The 11,536-nt window shown below is 43.0% G+C and overlaps 1 pseudogene; it reads right to left on the reverse strand.

Annotated features, from left to right (window-relative positions):
- Positions 1–7,269: 7,269 nt before the first annotated feature.
- On the reverse strand, positions 7,270–7,386 carry LOC126249954 (5S ribosomal RNA; annotated as a pseudogene).
- Between the last annotated feature and the right edge of the window lie 4,150 nt (positions 7,387–11,536).

Genomic DNA, 11,536 nt, shown 5'->3' on the forward strand with positions numbered 1-11,536 from the left:
GAGCAGTAGCTCAGATTCAGAGCTAAGAAGTTTTCTGTGAGCAGTAGCTTACCTTGATTCGAGACAGAAGTCTTCTACCCTGCACTGGATGGTGCAATGGGCTTTGACCATCAGAATCGGTGGCTTGCGAAGTCGTACTAGGGTAGCAGCGTATCTGTATAGGCTACTCGCAGACGTAGCGAAGACGCAGGTTGCAGCCGCATAGCGTCGTCTGCAGGCGCAATCATCGCGCCAGCTGTGGTACGTACTGCCATGTTTACTGCTTTTAGTGACCCTGTTCCGTTGTGGTTTTAAGAATAAATTGCTATTGCTGGATTAATCATTTCAGTTTAGTAGATAGTGTGACCATCTTAATTGTGCTGCCAAATCCATCACCATAACTTAGTTGTTGCCGCCGTTTCCTTAATTATTCATTGTATGTCAAGTAGAGATTTAGTAATGTTCCCTCATGCGTGGCAGCTCTGTTCATGGAGGCTCCCTGCAACACTACACTATGTGATCAAAAGTATCCAGACATCCCTAAAAACATTCGTTTTTCATATTAGGTGCATTGTGCTGCGACTTACTGCCAGGTACTACATATCAGCGACTTCAGTATCAGTAGACATCGTGAGAGTGCAGAATGGGGCCCGACGCAGTACTCACGTACTTTGAACGCGGTAGGGTTATTGTGTGTCACATGTGTCATACGTCTGTACGCGGATTTCCACACTCCTAAACATCTCTAGGTTATTCATTTAAAAAATATGATGTAGCAAAAGTTTCCCTAAATGTTAAAATGTAACAACAATTTTACAGAAAGAAAATAAGAAATAATCAACTGAAGATAGCACAAAAAGTGCTGAAACATATTTGGGTGAAATAAAACAGAAAAAAAAGTGTCTTGCGTAAGGCGGATTTCCTCGTCCTATATCTCTATGTCCACTGTTTGCGACGTGATAGTGAAGTGGAAACGTGAAGGGACACGTACAGCACAAAAGCATACAGATCGAACTCGTCTGTTGACTGACAGAGGCCGCCGACTGTTGAAGAGGGTCGTAATGTGTAATAGGCAGACATTTATTCAGACCATCACACAGGTATTCCAAACTGCATCAGGATCCACCGCAAGTACTATGACAAGCGGGACGTGAGAAAACATGGATTGCGTGGTCGAGCGGTTGCTCATAAACCACACATCACGCCGGTAAATGCCAAATGACGCCTAGCTTGGTGTAAGGACCGTAAACATTGGACGATTCAACAGTAGAAAAACGTTGTGTGGAGTGACGAATCACTGTACACAATGTGGCGATCCGATGGCAGGGTATGGGTATGGCGAATGCCCGGTTAACATCATTTGCCAGCGTGTGTAGTGCCAACAGTAAAATTCGGAGGCGGTGGTGTGATGGTGTGGTCGTGTTTTTAATGGAGAGGGTTTGCACCCCTTGTTGTTTTACGTTGCACTATCACATCAGATGCCTGCATTGATTTTTTAAGCACCTTATTGCTTCCCAGTTTTGGAGAGCATTTCGGGGATGGCGATTGCATCTTTCAAGACGATAGAGCACCTGTTCATAACGCATGACGATAACATCCCTGTAATGGACTGGCCAGCACAGAGTCCTGACCTGAATCCTATAGAACACCTTTGGGTTGTTTTGGAACGCCTACTTCGTGCCAGGCCTCACCGAACGACATCGATACCTCTTTTCAGCGCAGCACTCCGTGAAAAATGGGCTGCCATTCCCCAAGAAACCTTCCAGCACCTGATTGAACGTATGCCTGCGAGAGTGGAAGCTGTCACCAAGGCTTAGAGTGGGCCAACACCATACTGATTTCCAGCATTACCGATGGATGGCGTCACGAACTTTTAAGTCATTTTCGGCCAGGTGTCCAGATACTTTTGATCACATAGTGTAGGTCCAGAGTGTCAGAGAGTAGACCGAACTTTGCTTCTTAAGCCCAGAGAGGTACACGCAGTTGTGCTAGCTGGAATGGTGGCAGCACTTCCGACCTCACGAGTGATTCTTTCCGCTGATATCATGCGAATTTCAAAACCACCGTCCGCAACGCTCGACACGACCTGTCCATCAGTACAGGAGGTCTGCCTGGTCTTGGTTTGGCTGCGGCTGTTCTTTTGCGTTTCCACTTCACAATCACGTCGACTTGGGCAGCTTTAGAGCGGTTGAAATGTCCCTGATTGATTTGTTACTCAGGTGAGAATGATCAGTCCACGTTCGAAGACACTGAGCTCGCCTACCCGGTCCTTTTTGCTGTTCTTGCTTCTCTGATGACAACACAAGACTCGTCACCTTTTATAATCGCGTGCCCACCTCTCCTGACATCTGGTGGTCAACTGCGCATTACACATGGGTGTCCGGACACGTTTGATCAGATAGTGTAAGTACCCCGCCATAGGTTTGCAGAGAATCAGTGGGAATCTGGTATGTGCTATTGTTATGTACTATGTGTCAAATTCCTTTGTGTAAAAACTGTTTCACACCATATCGCAAGTAGGAGGATCTGTGTGACTGTCAGATGAGCCACTCGAACTTGCACTTAATGATAAAGTGCTTGTCATTTAGAATAATACACCGAAATGTCAAATATTTGTAATGAAAAGTACAATCCAAGTGTTTTTCTGAAAGTATGCGTCATAAATGAAAATACAGGATAACCATTCCCTTCATTACTACTGAGACTTATAGTTCCCATATCCAAATACCAGTGGGACATATATATTCCACGCCTACTCAAGTTGGAAAACGTAAAAGAGGTCCGTAGTGGGGTATTTAAATATTCTTCCTAGGGAAGCCAGAAAACGACATCTGCTCTCGTCGCATGTGCGTTCTAAACCTGTAACATTTATCAGACCTACCTTTTTGCCATATGTCATGGACTTGCAGCTACGATATTGCTTATGGTATAGTATAAATTTCACATGACTAGTCAGGGAATGAAAGTTTCGAACTTCTCTATACATCTTTCAGGTAGAGGTCATCATAGTAACTGAAATTCCAGAGAATGTGGGGAAATGAAATGAATGTGGGTGGGGGGTGAAGAACGAAGAATCACCTAATTTCCAATGAATTTGACATTTGATATTATAATCTCCATGAGCAATAACATGAACACGAGGTGAGAACATTGGATAATACCATGACAAATAAACGCAAGGGTAAGTAAAAACAACACTCTTGGGGCATGAGCTGAACTAAACTAATGATCATTTGACCTGGAAAGCCTAGGTGAGGTTTAGGTAAATGGGAAAAGACTACTGTCTCATGAATTATGCCTGAAGATTCTTGTTAACGGTGGGCGCGCTTTGATTGCTCATATGGTCAGAGGAGCATTGTATTCCTACGTGAAATACGAGGGTTGAATGAAAAGTAATGCCTCCACCTTCGTTAACTGTGTTTGGATGGGAATATTTTAATAAATTAAACGCAGAAATAATCCTTAGAATGTGATCTTTAATTACCAATATTCACTTTTCCATATAATGACCAGCCAATTGGATACATTTCTGCCAACGATGAACAAGTTTTCTGAAGCCATCACGGAAGAAGTCGACACTCTGTTTCCGTTACCACAGTACACAGTTCTGTCAAAGTCTTCGTCAGAAGCGTAATGATGTCCTCGCAGATCGTCTTTCATTATCGGGAACAGTTGGAAGTCAGGCGATGCTAAATCTGGACTGAATGGATGATGCCGTACGGTTCATTTCAGGAGTCAGCATCCGGGGTACCCATCGTGCACAGATCTCCCGATAGCCAAGCAAACCAATAATGTGACCCAAACGTTCTTGTGAAATTCCGATTGTGCTTGCAATTTCTCTCTGAGTGATACGACGATCGTCCTGAATCAATCTGTCAACATTTTGCTTGCTGTCACAGGACGTCCAACTCATTGTTTGTCACTCAGGTCAGATGTTCCCGCCTTAATGTCTTTAAACTTACTCGCCCAACGAAGCACAGTACTCACATCAACACAGTCACCATAAAATGCTTTCATTCTCTGATGAATCTCCTTTGGGGTGACACCTTCTGCTGTCAAGAAGTCAATGACTGCACGTTGCTTAAATCGCATTGACCGACCGTCTGCGCAGGGTTCCATACTTTACACTGTAACAACACAACCGTTCTGTGCAAAGGTTTCCCGCCAACTGGTGCTGTAGAGAAGAGGCTACGGAACAAGCCAGTACCTGCCATATACCAATGCTGCCAGCTGTTGAAGAGTTACGAAGGAAGAGGCATTACTTTTCAGTCGACCCTCGTAACATTTTCCCTATCACTGGCGAACCCTCGATCACTTAGTTGATGCGTTTGAGCCGTGGTCCTAATAGCTTAACAAAACGCCCATGCACATACTTAGAGTAGCGCTCTACCAAAACTACGGCTTGGTAGTTTTGGTACTGTACATAAATGACGCAGTAAATGATAGGATTAGTGTTGGTAGCATTAGTAGGGAAAGGAACATACATGAATGTGTGAGAGGCAAACTGAGAGCCGACGACTTCTCTTTGTTTTTTGTTTGTCTATTTAGCACATAATCAGAACAGCACATAGTTCAGTGGTAGTCCATCATGTATTTTATATTGTTACAAAACATAAACTGCATTTTATAAGTAAAAAAATTGTTGGTGACGCAGTTTCTGGATTTTTATGTAACCAAAGAAATTACGTCTAATGCAAATGAAAGAGTTTACATTCACCAAGATATAAAAATTCTATATAATTACTGTTGTTATTTTGTACTCAGTAGACGCTCTTCGTCATGATTGGTGGCAAGAGTGTCGTGTTGTTACTGATAAGTGCGAAAGCTGTTTATGTATAATAGAAACATGTTTTATATAAGCTCGGCGAAGCACTGAAGCGATGGTTGACATGTTTCTGTTCCACGTTTTCTTTTAATTTTACCTTTTTTGGGAAAATTACGTTTTCTAGCGATATGCAATAAGTCTGTATTTTATTTTTTAAAATTTTTACTACAAAATCTCTCCTGAATTAAACACTGAAAGTTTCAATTTTGCTATAAATTTAGTTTATTTTTAAGTAACAGACAGGAGGATAACTATCTAAAACAAAAATGTTTCGCAGGTTACGCAGCCCTTTATATGTCCTCACTCACTTTCTAGACGGGTCAGCATTTCGTTATTCTGTTCTAGGGGTCTCTAGTAAGATGCCGATCGCGTAGGCATACAAAACGATTGGAATGAGGTAACGCCTAGTATGTATGCAACACATCTAACGTACAGGTAAGGCAGGAAAACTACCGTAGTCTACCCTTACTAATGACGGCCTACGGAAGTCTACGGCAGTTTTTACAACTCTATATTAATTCTCATACCGCAATCGCTTGCGTTGCAGAATCTTACCTCAGTTCATCACCCGGATGAAGGCAGCTGTAGGTGGTGTGATCTTTACACCAGAGTGAAGTGAGTACCGAGATCATGTCTCTCAAGATCAAAGACCGAAATGTTCTCTCCAAAACTCGAAGAATCAGTGCCACAAAATCTCACTCCTAACCTCTTCTCCACAATCTCCAGGCAAATCTCTCATCTGCCGATCGGAAGATTTTGTTTAAAGTTCCCCAATAAAATTGCTTGTTACACACTGCTCTATTCCCCTCCTATGAAGGATTTTTTTTATAGAGTAAGACGGACGATCGCCTGTCTTTCCGCATCAGCAATACTCAGGAGTTGGCGTCCAAGCTCCCATTCCTTCCTGCTTTTTAGTAACAGCCGATAACGTCCCTTCTCGGTATTTTCAAAAGACGAGGTGATAGACCTCACTTGGTCCAACGCCTGAAAGTCGGCGCCTCCTCTTATCCACATCGGAAGGAATTTCTACTGCAAATGCGGCACTCCTGTGATACAAGCAGAGATCGCTATCTGGTGGCTGTTCCCTCATGCCATCGCCTTCTGGGAAGAGCACTCATCCAGCGAACAAACAGATTCTGCTGAAGTGTATCTTGACTGAATAGCTCAGCTCGTAAAAGACGCAACATTCTGCGCCTGCCCAAGTCTCTAACTACGGTTCGTTATCCCGGCATTTTACTTCGAGCCGTCTCTCATGTTCTGCCATCGACCGCTCTCGTAAGGACTTTGCGTGCTCTGCCAAGTTGGCGCCGGCTGGATAATGCGTGCACCCCGTTAAGTACCTGGAACGGGATCTGACTGGCTCCTTGTATCCTCCTACCGGTTTCGCCTTTAAACGGCCTCTAGACGGTCAATTACGTTGCAAAATAATTTTGTGCAGTATTATCGGCGTTCTCGTAGATTACTCAATAATATTGTGCAATTATACTGTGGTTAGGAATGCTGGATGGCATATACGCTGCTGCTGTGATAACTGCACTACTTTATGACAAGCAGAAAATAAGTTATATCACTACCGGCTATTACTAAATTAGCAATGCACCAATACTGTTACTCCCTTGAAAGTATTTTAATTTGCCCTTGGTCGTGCGGAATAAGATGTCGGACTATCTTCGTTTCTCTAAAGATATCTATTGAAAGGAATCAGTAGCAGAACAAACGGCAACCGAACCAAGGTTCTATTAGTAATCAGGTAAACTGTAATTACGTAAATTGGAACGGCCGCTAGCCTAATTAGACAAAGTTGTACCAAGTAATAGCACGGTTTATAAAAATGGTTCAAATGGCTCTGAGCACTACGGGACTTAACTTCTGAGATCATCAGTCCCCTAGAACTTAGAACTACGTGAACCTAACTAACCTAAGGATATCATACACATCCATGCCCTAGGCAGGATTCAAACCTGCGACCGTAGTGGTCGCGCGGTTCCAGACTGAAGCACCTAGAACCGCTCGGCCACTCCGGCCGGCAGCACGGTTTATAAGGAAAGTTAACTATTGAGAGTGACTTTACTTGATACATAAATTATATTTTCCAAATAAGATAACAAGCACTAGTGTAATTCATCAAGCAAGGTTACAGTAGTTTGGCATGAACAACACAAGGAATAATTACCGTTTTGGCACATACTGGCTCTCAATAACACTTACTATCTGTATATTTATGCAGAAAGCTTGTGATTATTATACTAAACTAAAGTCCTCCAGAACAGGCCATGAATGCCCAACGGTACCGACCGGCCGCCGTGTCATCCTCAGGCCACAGGCGTCACTGGATACGGAAATGGAGGGGCATGTGGTCAGCACACCCGTCTCCCGGCCATTTTGTCAGTTTACGAGACCGGAGCTGCTGCTTCTCAATCAAGTAACTCCTCAATTTACCTCACAAGGTCTGAGTGCACCATGCTTGCCGACAGCGCTCGGCAGACTGGATGGTCACCCATCCAAGTGCTAGCCAGTCCGACAGCGCTTAACTTCGGTGATCTGACGGGAACCAGTGTTACCACTGCGGCAAGGCCGTTGGCTGCTGATTATTATAGGTGAACCATTACTAGTAGTGGAGCAATATTAACTTCGACAAGAGGTTCTTTTATCAGCTTAATTATTGGAAAATACTGTCCTTGAAATGGTTGTGAGGTAATTACTTTCTCTGTTACTATTATTATTTGTGTTTTCAAGGCCCACTAACATCCTACTATTTAGCTCAAATGCAACATACGGTACCTAGATCTGGTATAGTATGAATAGTCGTAGCCGTCTTGCAGCGATCATCATCCTACGTTGAAGGTCGATTGACGCGCGATGTGCTGCCATATTTACTACCCATGTGTCTGTGACAGACTGCTCAGATACCCTGTCTGCACTCACGCCACACTCAACATCTAGTCATAGTATTCGAGCATCATACACGTCTTACAGTGGGACAACCCGTCCCGTGACTTTTGGCATCTCGGTATATAAAACACGGAAGAAACATAGATTACACTATTCACAGACTTGTGGAGTACATTGTACTCCACTGCTTAAGGCTAGGTTAATGAGACGTTTTGGTGTTAGGAATGGCATCTGATTACATTTAAAACCTGCCATATCTATGATGGGAAGAGATCAAAAGAAACGGGTCTTGCAATGCGGTACTTCGTCGGAAGATGGGTGGACACGGCGTCCCGTAATTATTAACAAATACGTTGCCGATAACAAAATGTTTGTCCAGATCTGCATGTGATTAGACAACACACAAAAAATCGTTAACTGCTTCAATAACCTCGATTTGAAACGCAGTACGTGCTTCAATGAGATCATCATCACGCGAATTGAAATATTTGCCAATCGTCAGATTTACTTGTGACATGCACACTTGTCGTATTTATTAGAAAGTGGTATGAGAAGGAAGTTGTGTTTCGTCTTCCATCCATGTCTGGAAGAGTACGCTTGGTGTATGGCGCCATAGGGCACCACAAGTGTTTCTCATTACACATTTCAGTATCACAATACTTTCCAAGTACAATGCGGTATCTCGGTAGTTAGGTCGAATACTGGTCCCAGCCTGATATGTTTTTCCTGCCTCGCCAGGGTTACGGTTTTTAACATAGCTGACAGTGAACCTACGAGGGCGTGCTGAAAAGTAATGCCTCCGAATTTTTATGTGAAAACTCTTAAAGATTTGAAAATAAAAGGAACTTTATTAACATTCTGCGTCTTTATTCTTCACGTATACACATTTATTTTTCAACATAATCACCCTGGAGACGAACACACTTCTCCCAACGAGAGACAAGGTTCTTGATACTGTCACTGCAAAATGCTTTTATTTTGTTGACGGAGCCACAAACTCACCTCTGCTTGCGCCGTTCCATCACTATCAAAGTGAAGTCCTCAAAGTCGTTCTTTAAGTTTTAGGAACAGATGAAAATCGAATGGTGCCAAGTCGGGACTGTTGGTTGGCTGATTTGGGGGAGGGGACCAAACAGAAAGGTCATTGGTCCCATTGGATTAGGCAAGGATGGGGAAGGAAGTCGGCCATGCCCTTTCAAAAGAACCAGCCAGGCATTTGCTCGAAGCGATTTAGGGAAACCACGGAAAACCTAAATCGTGATGGCCGGACGCGGGTTTGAATTGTCGTCCTTCCGAATGCGAGTCCAGTGTGTTAGCCACTGCGTTACCTCGCTCGATAAGTCGGGACTGTATGGAGGATTAATAATGACAGTGAATCCAAGGCGTCGGACTGCTGCAAATGCAGCTCTCGTGTGTGGCCTGGCATTTTCGTGTTGCAGGAGAGGATGCTCAATGTGTGGAAGCATTCTTCGGTTACAAACTCGATTACAGAACGCTCTTTCTTACGCAGCGACGTAGTTACGCTACACATCGCCATGTTACACGCTACGTTTCAGAGTCCTCTAGTGGCAGGGGATTGCAACTTACGTCAGCGAAGTGGGAAAATTGAGCGAGTAATATGCACGGCGTGTAGTACCTCAACCGATACTGAGAACATAATTAAAAATTCGGAAGCTTTACTTTTCAGCACGCTCTTGCATATCAGAGGCGGTTTATCCACGTAGCACATCGTACCGACTACTTAGGCCGGCACTGCACTGCTCAGCTTTTCGAGGGAAATTCTGAACTGAAAACAATAACACTGTTTAGGATTATGTGGACATACAGGGCATATTTTTAACGCACTGGAAATAATAGATCGGTGATATAAAATTGTGAGCATCTTGAAAAGTCTGAGGAAGAGTATTGTCGACAGAGATTATTTGTAACAAAGCTCGTATATAAATCGCCTGTTGATGCGTTCTTCGCCAAAAGATTTAGGCCGTACATCGGAACAGTTGGATAACAAGAATACTTCTGAAATCTGACAGGCCGGCCGGTGTGGTCGAGCGGTTTCAGCCGCTTCAGCCTGGAACCGCGCGACCGCTACAGTCGCAGGTTTGAATACTGCCTCGGGCATGGATGTGTGTGATGTCCTTAGGTTAGTTAGGTTTAAGTAGTTCCAAGTTCTAGGGGACTGATGACCTCAGATGTTAAGTCCCATAGAGCTCAGAGCCATTTGAACCATTTGAACCAAAACTGACATTTACATCTTTGAATTAAACTTAGTGAGTTCAAATGTTCAAATGTGTGTGAAATCTTATGGGACTTAACTGCTAAGGTCATCAGTCCCTAAGCTTACACACTACTTAACCTAAATTATCCTAAGGACAAACACACACACCCATGCCCAAGGGAGGACTCGAACCTCTGCCGGGACCAGCCGCACAGTCCAGTCTGCAGCGTCCTAGACCGCTCGGCTAATCCCGCGCGGCAAACTTAGTGAGTATGTATCGCACTTAGTGCTAGTTTTTCGGACTTATTTTACTTTCCTTTCACCAAGTCTCAGGCACAATGTTTCTTTAAAAACATTTGTCTACCATATTTCGACGCTTTTCTGTAACATTTTCATGTATTCTTGAGTGATTAATCCATTCAAATACGCCAGTGTGCTCATTCTGTGTTCCTCTTCCGTCGTATGTTGCAGCGTTAGTTTTACTTCTCTCGGCGTTAAACGCAAAGGTAGTTTAGCTTTCCCAAAAGGTGTATTCAGACGGTTTGCTGTGTGCAATATTTTTATAGAGTGTGTCGCGATATTTCGTTCTACCCAGAGGTCTAGAATTTATAATTCCTGAAGGTATTTTATTTCAGTCACACAACTATAAGAAAATGCGTGTTTGGTGAAAAAAACACTAATTTTCTTGAAGTTGTAACGACGGAACGAAAATACCCTCAGGAATTGTAAAGCAACTACGTACAATATGGCCACACAAATCAAGAAAATAAAATTGATAAGTTTATAATATAAGAGACTTGCTATTATTAAACTATGGGTATCTTCTTCTGTACGTATGGAGTTATTAAGAGTCAATTATGACCTACTGTTTTAGTGTGCAGAGCAATATTGATTATGTTACTCAGAAAAGATTCAAAAATCTAGGTGCATGGCGTCTGTTAGTATTTACATTAACGAAATAAAATTTTGTTAGACATTACCCTCACGTATTATATCTAAGTAAAATAATGGATTTAAAAAAAATCTGAGTGCGTCTCTCTGAATAGGGGACCAAAAGTTCATTAGTGCCACGGGATTTGCGCGGTCTTGAACTGGACCGTTTACTAATGCCTCACATTTCTATGGCAGCACCTAAAATCTAGGCTATGCACGTATGTAGCACACATAACAGCAGGTCTACAGCGGTTGGTCAAAAATAACGAAACACCGTGAGAAATGCGTGCTAGAACAGAAATACAGATGCTAGCCAAGCCGCAGGCTGCGCTCTTTCATGTTACCACGCACGGCTCCCGTGCAATATCGCCAAGTGTCTCACTTGTTTGTTTGAGGTGTAAGATGTAGATAGGACAATGTTGTGGGAAATGCTAGACAGGAAAGGTATACCACTCCTTTTATAAAGGTTAACCCAACAAATGTACAAAGACATCAAAATAAGCACTGCAGGAAAACAGAATGTTAAAATAATAAGGAATCTAAGCTTATGACGAAAACACAGTTTATCTTCCATGTTTTAATAGCTATTTGACGGTATGGTGAGACGTTGCTCAAAAGAAGTATTGTTTTATACCTATGGCTTTGACCATTGAAATTTTTTAATGACAACACTCTCTGATGACGATTAATTT

The sequence above is a fragment of the Schistocerca nitens genome, chromosome 3 (assembly GCF_023898315.1).
Source record: "Schistocerca nitens isolate TAMUIC-IGC-003100 chromosome 3, iqSchNite1.1, whole genome shotgun sequence".
Lineage (NCBI taxonomy): Eukaryota > Metazoa > Arthropoda > Insecta > Orthoptera > Acrididae > Schistocerca > Schistocerca nitens.